The sequence below is a fragment of the Dendrobium catenatum genome, unplaced genomic scaffold (genome assembly GCF_001605985.2).
Source record: "Dendrobium catenatum unplaced genomic scaffold, ASM160598v2 fragScaff_scaffold_1395, whole genome shotgun sequence".
NCBI classification, from domain to species: domain Eukaryota; kingdom Viridiplantae; phylum Streptophyta; class Magnoliopsida; order Asparagales; family Orchidaceae; genus Dendrobium; species Dendrobium catenatum.
The window spans coordinates 918,593-926,244 of NW_021319857.1; positions in this window are offsets into that span (position 1 = coordinate 918,593).

Genomic DNA, 7,652 nt, shown 5'->3' on the forward strand with positions numbered 1-7,652 from the left:
AACAAGAGAGAGACTAAGAGAGAGAGTTTTACACTCTTCCGAGTTAGCAAATTCTCTATAAAATGTTCAGTCTCATCTTCGGGAACTCAGTTAATCTTGGGCTTTAGCGAGGGAAAAGAAACATGCGAGGAATGATGAGACACTTAAGATGAAGGCGAGAAAGACTGTTGAACTGGAGAGAGTATTCACCGGAGAAGTGGTGGCGGATTGGCGCCATGATGTCCAAGTGTAACCAGAAATTGTCGTGACTAAATATTCACGAGGATCGGGACGACTGCTCAAGTACTCTTCGAATGTGGCGTTCTGTTTCAATCCTACCTCGAAGAAGGAGAGCGTATATACCAACTAGGTTGGGTTCATTTATGAAATTTATAATCATGATGCTCATTGTTATATTGTGCTGGTTTTATCATTGCTCTAAGTTCTCTCAACAAATTAAGTTTATCTTTATAACCGTGCAGGTCTGGCTGTGAAGTTAGGAAAAGTCTATCCCAACAACTTCAATGCATCAATCTGGTTCTACGGATTATATTAGGAAATATTCTATGTTTTCCCGCCATTTTACATACAGAGTAGTTGCAATAGCGTGAAGTGATTAGAAGATATCATTGTCGCGAGTATGGGAGATTCGGTAGGTATAATATATAAGAGACTTTTGTAGGAAGATATTGGAGTTTTAGTATGAGGGGGGGTTACTTATGAAATTTTATTGATTTCCAGATTTTTGATAAGCGTCATTGTAAAGGTAAAAGAGTATGTATATATGAATTCATTTCTTTCTCTTGATCTTATTGAATTCTTTCGTTTCTATTGAATTCTATATTTTGTTGACTCAGATTCATCTTTATTTCTATATTCTTTTATCAAGATTAGCATAGGATGATTTTAATTTTCAATTTTTATTAAAGTCATCATATTATCAAGTGTTCTTATGTGGTTGCTCATCTTAATTTAAAGCATGATCTTTCCTGGATTTTCGTGTTCCTTATATATACTCTTCAAATTCAAAACTAAACTAGAATGTTGATCTTTTTAGTTTCCTATAGTGCATATGCATGTGTTGAAACTTCAAACGATTTCATCATTAGGTTAAATCAAATCCATCTTATTGATCTGATTGTTAACGAGCTTTTCTGCATCAAGCAAGGTTGGTGAATTCTTCTCTTCGTTTTCATCTCAATGAGTCTGGGATGAGTCCCGCCCAAAAAGCTTTTGAAACTATCTTCTTGCCCATATAATTACCATTGTTTTTCATCTATCTATACTCCTATGCTAGAGTAGGCTTTAAGATTTTTGGAAATAATTTTAATGACTGAGTATTCTGAATTCCATAAAAAATCACTTATTAGAAACCTGCCATTATTTGTTAATAACTTACAGTCTATTCCATTGCTGGCGTCTCTTCTGCTTCCTCTTTAAAAAAGCTTCTGAATTGTCTAGTCTCAGTGCTATAAAAAAATGCTTCATCCTCAGAGATTGATAAGTGTCACGTTTCTGACTCTTCACATTTATGCAAGATTCTTGTCTTTCTTTTGGTTCACACTGCATCATTCATTTCTTTACATACTTTGCTCGATTAAGCAATGATGAACAAGAGAATTGTCAAGGGATAAGATGATCAGATCTTTGACTCTGAATTGCGTAAATTTTAGCATCGTTGCATGTAGGTAAAGCAACGAAGATCTTATTACCATTCAGATTAGTTATTACTACAAGTGCAAATGCAAGAGGTGACATTTGGTGATCTTGTGTACATGTCAGATATAAATTCATTAGGTTTCATGAAATATTGTGTCATGATAACAAGATAATAGAGGTCTTGAAATTCTTAATCATTTTGTGTCCCTTCATCAGTATACAAAGTCTATCAAGATCTCCCGCTTTTTACAGTGGAAACCAATCGCAGTATGTTTCAGTCTTAAAGCAAACAAAAGAAACTATTTTAACATTTGCATTTAAAATTGTGCTATCACGTTTCTTCATACGTACATCTGATAGGGTGTATCTACACCTAATCCCATACTAATCTAGTTGGCTTGTGTAAGTTCCTGTGATCTAGATCCCACCATGCGATAATATAAACAGTGATGTAAGAAAAGATGACTGCGTGTTTACAAAAATCAAGGAATATTGTCAAAAGTCGGATGTCTAAGATAGAGTAATCCTCAGGTGTGTTATCGGTCCAAATGTAGCATCTACGTTAATTCAAAAGTAGTTCAACTTATGATTTTTGAACTAAATTCTGCTCTGATATCACTATGATTGAGATACAGTAATTAGGTTGTTAAAGACCTAAAGTAAAATGTCATCCAAGGCTACAGAGGGGGGATGATTGGTAAGCTTTATTAATTTTAAACCTCTTAATAATAAAAGTTGACCGAATAAAATTTTCTTTTAAAGTTGTTAGAAAAAGACATCTTTTCAACACAGGTTATATTAAACTGAAATTAACACGATGCGAAAGTTAACTAATAAAGTAAATTACACCAGATTTTATACAGTGGTCGTTAATGAACAGACCTATACCACTCTCAGAGGCACCTCTGAGTATTGCACTAATACAACAATTTGACTTCTCATTTAAACCCATAGCAGGCGGAGAAAGCTGTACAAAAACTTCTTTTCAACATGACCCGGAGTCGGCCGGAACCGTCATAACTTTCAACACTCTCCTACGTGTGGGGCAGAGAACCCTACGGTGTTCACTAACTCTCCAAGTGTAGGCAGAGAACCTTCTTCTTTCACAACTGTCTAGTGTGGGCAGAGAACATCGTCTGTTCACACTCTCCAGTGTCGGAAGAGATCCTACGTCTGTTCACATCTCACAAGTGTCGGCAGAGAACAGGACTTCTTGAAATTGATCTTTCCAACAGAATTAGAGGAAAAGAAAAGAGGAAGAATCCAATTTACACAAGTAGATGACTCTTCCTTAGCAATCCAGTGAAGCTTCTCGCTCCAAGTGGTAGGAATCCCCTTTGATGCTCCTCTTCCACTCTCTTGGTATTCATCTCAAGAGGCCGAAGATCAATGATTAAAAAGATTGGGTGGACAGTACTATTAGACTATTATATAAAAGACAAGTGGAGAACCGCCAAAAACTGCAAATTTCAATTCTGTACGCAGTGGTCGCCTGTACGATCTCGGAATCGTATCCTTGGAACGATTTTAAGCTATAAACGAATCTGAAACGACCAATTATGTATAATGTGTATTACGAATGACTTCGTACAAGATGATCGCCTGTAACGAACTTGGTTCGTCCAGTACAGAACCGGTTATATAACAAAGTCGGTTATTAGAAACTGCTGAAACTAGTTCTAAGTGGTTTAATCGTTGAACGAAATGTGATGTCTGGAGAAAATTTTCCAGAGAAGCGATCGTCCTGGACGATTCATTTAATTTAGTCTGGCGAAAATTTTTCCAGAAGAACCATTCGCCAGCGGATGATTAAATTTGTTTGTCATGGAAGAAAATTTCCAGAGAGCTGAATCGTCTGTATCACGATACTTTATTTCAGTCTGGACGAAAAAATTTTCCACAAGGACTGGTGCGTCGACGATGGTAAAAATTCGTCTGGAAGAAAATTTTACAGAGAACACCATGCCTGAGAGACTAAAATAAAATTTCGTATCTGGAGGAATAGGATTAGAAATTTTATCAAAAGTTCCTATAACGTTCAAGTGCTCTAATAGAGATAATGACAGATGTCCAGTAGAATACAATATCGTCCTGTACGATCAGTATAGAATTTACAAGATCATCCTTATATTGATGTGTGTGAGATTATTTTCACTCTTAAATCACTCCCTTTCAAAACTTATATTCAAAGAAAAGACAAACATAAATTAAACAAATAAATCTCATGTTGAATTGAATGAGTTTCGTAGTCTGGAGTCTGATTTTCCTGAATGTTTAGTAACAAGAGCAAGTGCAAATATTCTGAACATTGTTAGGAGATAACTAATACAAATTGAACAATATGTTGGAAATCATCAAACAAATATAGTTGTATAAAAATATAACTCATTCAAAAATTAGCAACTATATCACACATGTATTCCTGTATGATTAAAAAAAATTGAGATTGGAAAATTAAAACATTACCTAAATTGTGATTGGCGAATATTTTTTATCTTCTAAATTAATCATCCTAGATGATATGGATATTCCAGTATGGTTAGTTTAATCACTGAAAATTAACATATATGCCCTAATCAGAGTTTTAATTTTTAGCTGATCATCCAGTACAATTTTAAATTGTCCTGTATGATTAGGTCAAAAATAAAAAAAATACTTTAACTCACCAAATTTCTCCCCTTAAGTGTGTGTGTGTGTGCAAGGTTTAATTTGCTTAGGGTCCACCATTTTGAAGATTTGACTCAAAAAAGGTATATATATATATATATATATTGAAATGAAATTATAAGTAGACTCAATCCTAATCTACCCGATCTTGAGCTGAATTGCATTGCAAGTGATTTTATGTACCTAAAAGGTTAGTAACCAGGATAAACAAAATAGATATGTAATAATAGTTGTGGTAAAGAAATAATAATGTTTGTTATCATCAAAATTATAGTATTTCCATTTAAACTTACAACAATCTCCCTCTTTTTGATGATGACAAAAATTGTTGTTAAAAATTTCAAATCAAGCAAGAAATATTTTTTTTAATTAAGGAAAAAAAATTGAGACATAAAAACAATAGTAGTAAAACAAAGTAAATTTCACTAAGGACAAAAGCAAATAACACACCACTCCCCATTTTGACATTATAAAAAAGGAGAAAAATAAGAAAAATAATATATGGAACAAAATACATAAAAGAGAATAAGTACAAACAAAGAACAAAACACTAACAAACTAATAGAAAGAGGAACCCTGATCAGGTGGAGGTGGTGGTGGTGGCTATTGAAAGTATGATGAAAAGAAATAAACTACTCGCCAAACAATGCCATATCCTGGTCGTGCTGCTGCTGCTGCTGTTGAGCTATATATGCTTCAAACCAAGTTACGTCCTGATCATGTTATTTTTGCTACTCGGTGACAGATAACTCAAATCTAGCTTCCCACTTGTCAAACCTCTAAACTAGTTGATCAATTTGGGAGGGCTGGTAGATAGGGATAGGTGCAGGAATATTCCTTCCTCTTTTATTATTGCCTCATCGTGCATAGGGATATGACATGGAAGAAGTTATTTAAGTAGAAAAAAGTGAGGTGATTAGGTGGGCCTAGATATTGAAGGTTGTATTTAGTTTTGAGTACATAGGCTATGATATTTCCTAAGGCTAGATTTGGATTTCTTTTGTGGTCGAGATCCTTAATGTGGGTTAGAAGATAAGTAGCATTAAAATCTTAATGAGCCATTATGTAGTAGGTGGTGAGTAACAGGATGGGGGTAATATGAATCTGATCCCCAGCTTTAGGAATTATGGAGGTGTGAAGAAAAAGCTGGAGGGTTCAAACATCTTTAGTAAGGAACTAGTTGCATAGTCATGAATGGAGGCTCGAAGAAGTGTATTTGCAGGGCCCCAATTAAAGTTAGGATCTAAAACCAAAATATGAAGTTTGTCTCCAGTGATGGAAATGTGGAGAAATTTATAGAAATCTTGATATGTTATTTCAACAAGGCGTTGATTAATAAATAATTAGAGTGAAGTAAAATCAGATTTCAAATGGAGACTGGCAAAAAATTCAAAAAGCAGTTTGGAATTGAAGGTGAAAGTAAGTGTGAGAACGAAGCCAAGAGTTGTGCGAGAAAAGAGGTCTAGTACCTGATAGTTTAACACCTCCTGATTGATAACCTTTGAGGGATTAATCCCTATGGATTTGTAGTAGGTGTAAGTATCTTAATAAGCTACTTCAATAAAGCAATAATCAATAGCACTCCTAAAAGAGCTGCCTGTCAGTTCACGCGATTATTTACTGCGCGCCAGCCATATTAAAAAACTTAAAGCTTGAGGAAGAGAGAAGAGAATTGTAATTGTTGGAGTGAAGAATATGCTTAAGATTGGCTATTTAAATAGAATCAGGTTATGGTCCAAGATGATCATGAGATTGTTTAGGACAATCAGGCGCGATAATGTCATCCAGATGATCAATCAAAAAGGTTGATCTTATCATCCATGATGATCAAATATTATAGTGGACAATTAGACACAGGGTGATCGTCTCGAGGAGTTATCATATATGATCGTTGAATAAATGGATCATATAGGATGAATATGTGTACATCCGAGATGATGTGTAATAATGGATTGGCCTAACATCATTCAAATCATCCAACTATTTCTTCCATATGTATCATATAGGACGAAATGAGAATCATCCAGTATGATCACCAATAATTGGTTCAGATCAGCCGTTGGATGTGTTGTGATCAAAGAGGTGCATTTTTGTTCAAAATGTACAAGATGTTATAGATCGTCTTGGATAATGTAAACAAAATAGAAAAAAGTTAAAGCTATGAAAAGTGATGATCAGGAGTTTTTCAATACACAAATAAAATACACAAAGAACATAAAATAACATAAAATAAAAACAAATACCAACTAAAAAAAAAAGCTTTTTTTAATCGATCACCACTATTACATAATAAATTTCCCTTATGAGTGGATTAAAAATTAGTAAGAAGTGAATTAATAATGCTGAAATCCAGAAAGAGTAAAAATCTATCTTGTTAACCCTAGCTTAGACTCCTTACAAGTTAAAAATCATTTTAAAATAAAAATCTTATTCAGAAAAAATAAATAAATAAAAGTGATCTATTCAAAACTTCATTTAAAAAAATATGATTTAATAATATATAAAATTCATCAATAAAAATCATGAGTTTCAAAAATCAAGTGTTTAAAGATATCGAGTGGCACACGAATTCTTCTAAGATTTAAAGATTTGAAAGAGAATGAAGCTTATTTTTGTGGGCTCATTTTGAGCCTCTTTTTTAATTATCTAGCACACTTTGCACATCTTTTAATTTGTGATAGAATTTAGTGTATTTTACAATTACTTGTCAGTCATTACGCATCTTTTTCATTTTTCTTTTGGGCTCATTTTGTTCCTTTTTTCAATTTTTACAAGCTATCTTCCTTTCAAAAACTATAAAGACTCTCAGTTGTAAGATTATCTTTCATATATAAGAGTAGAAAAATCACTCTCTAAAATAAGAAAGAATAAATCACTAATCAAAATCATATTCATATGATAGATGCAATAACCTGATCGATAAAACTTGAAAGTGATTTAATAACTTTGAGCATTAATCATATGAGACAGATTATTGTAAGAAAATAGAAAGATCTCAATTTTAAAGTCTAACTTTTAATTTGATATAAATTTTATTTTAAAAGGAAAAATACACCATTAAAGGTGTTAGAGGAAGAAAAACAATCATCGATGTTTCTTCCCTTAACTGATTTAGGGAAGTCAAACAATGCCTACTAATTTTTAAAACCAAAAGCAAGGAAAATATGTTATTTAAGAAATCAATATTAATAGTGACCATTGATCTTATTATCAACAAAAAGTTAAAGGGAAAATCAACATAAAAATGAAAAACATTAAATAGAAGTATATAAAGAAAACAAACATGCAAATAAAACAAAAATAAAAAAAATATATCAGAAAATAGAAAGAAGTTACATGGTTCTTAA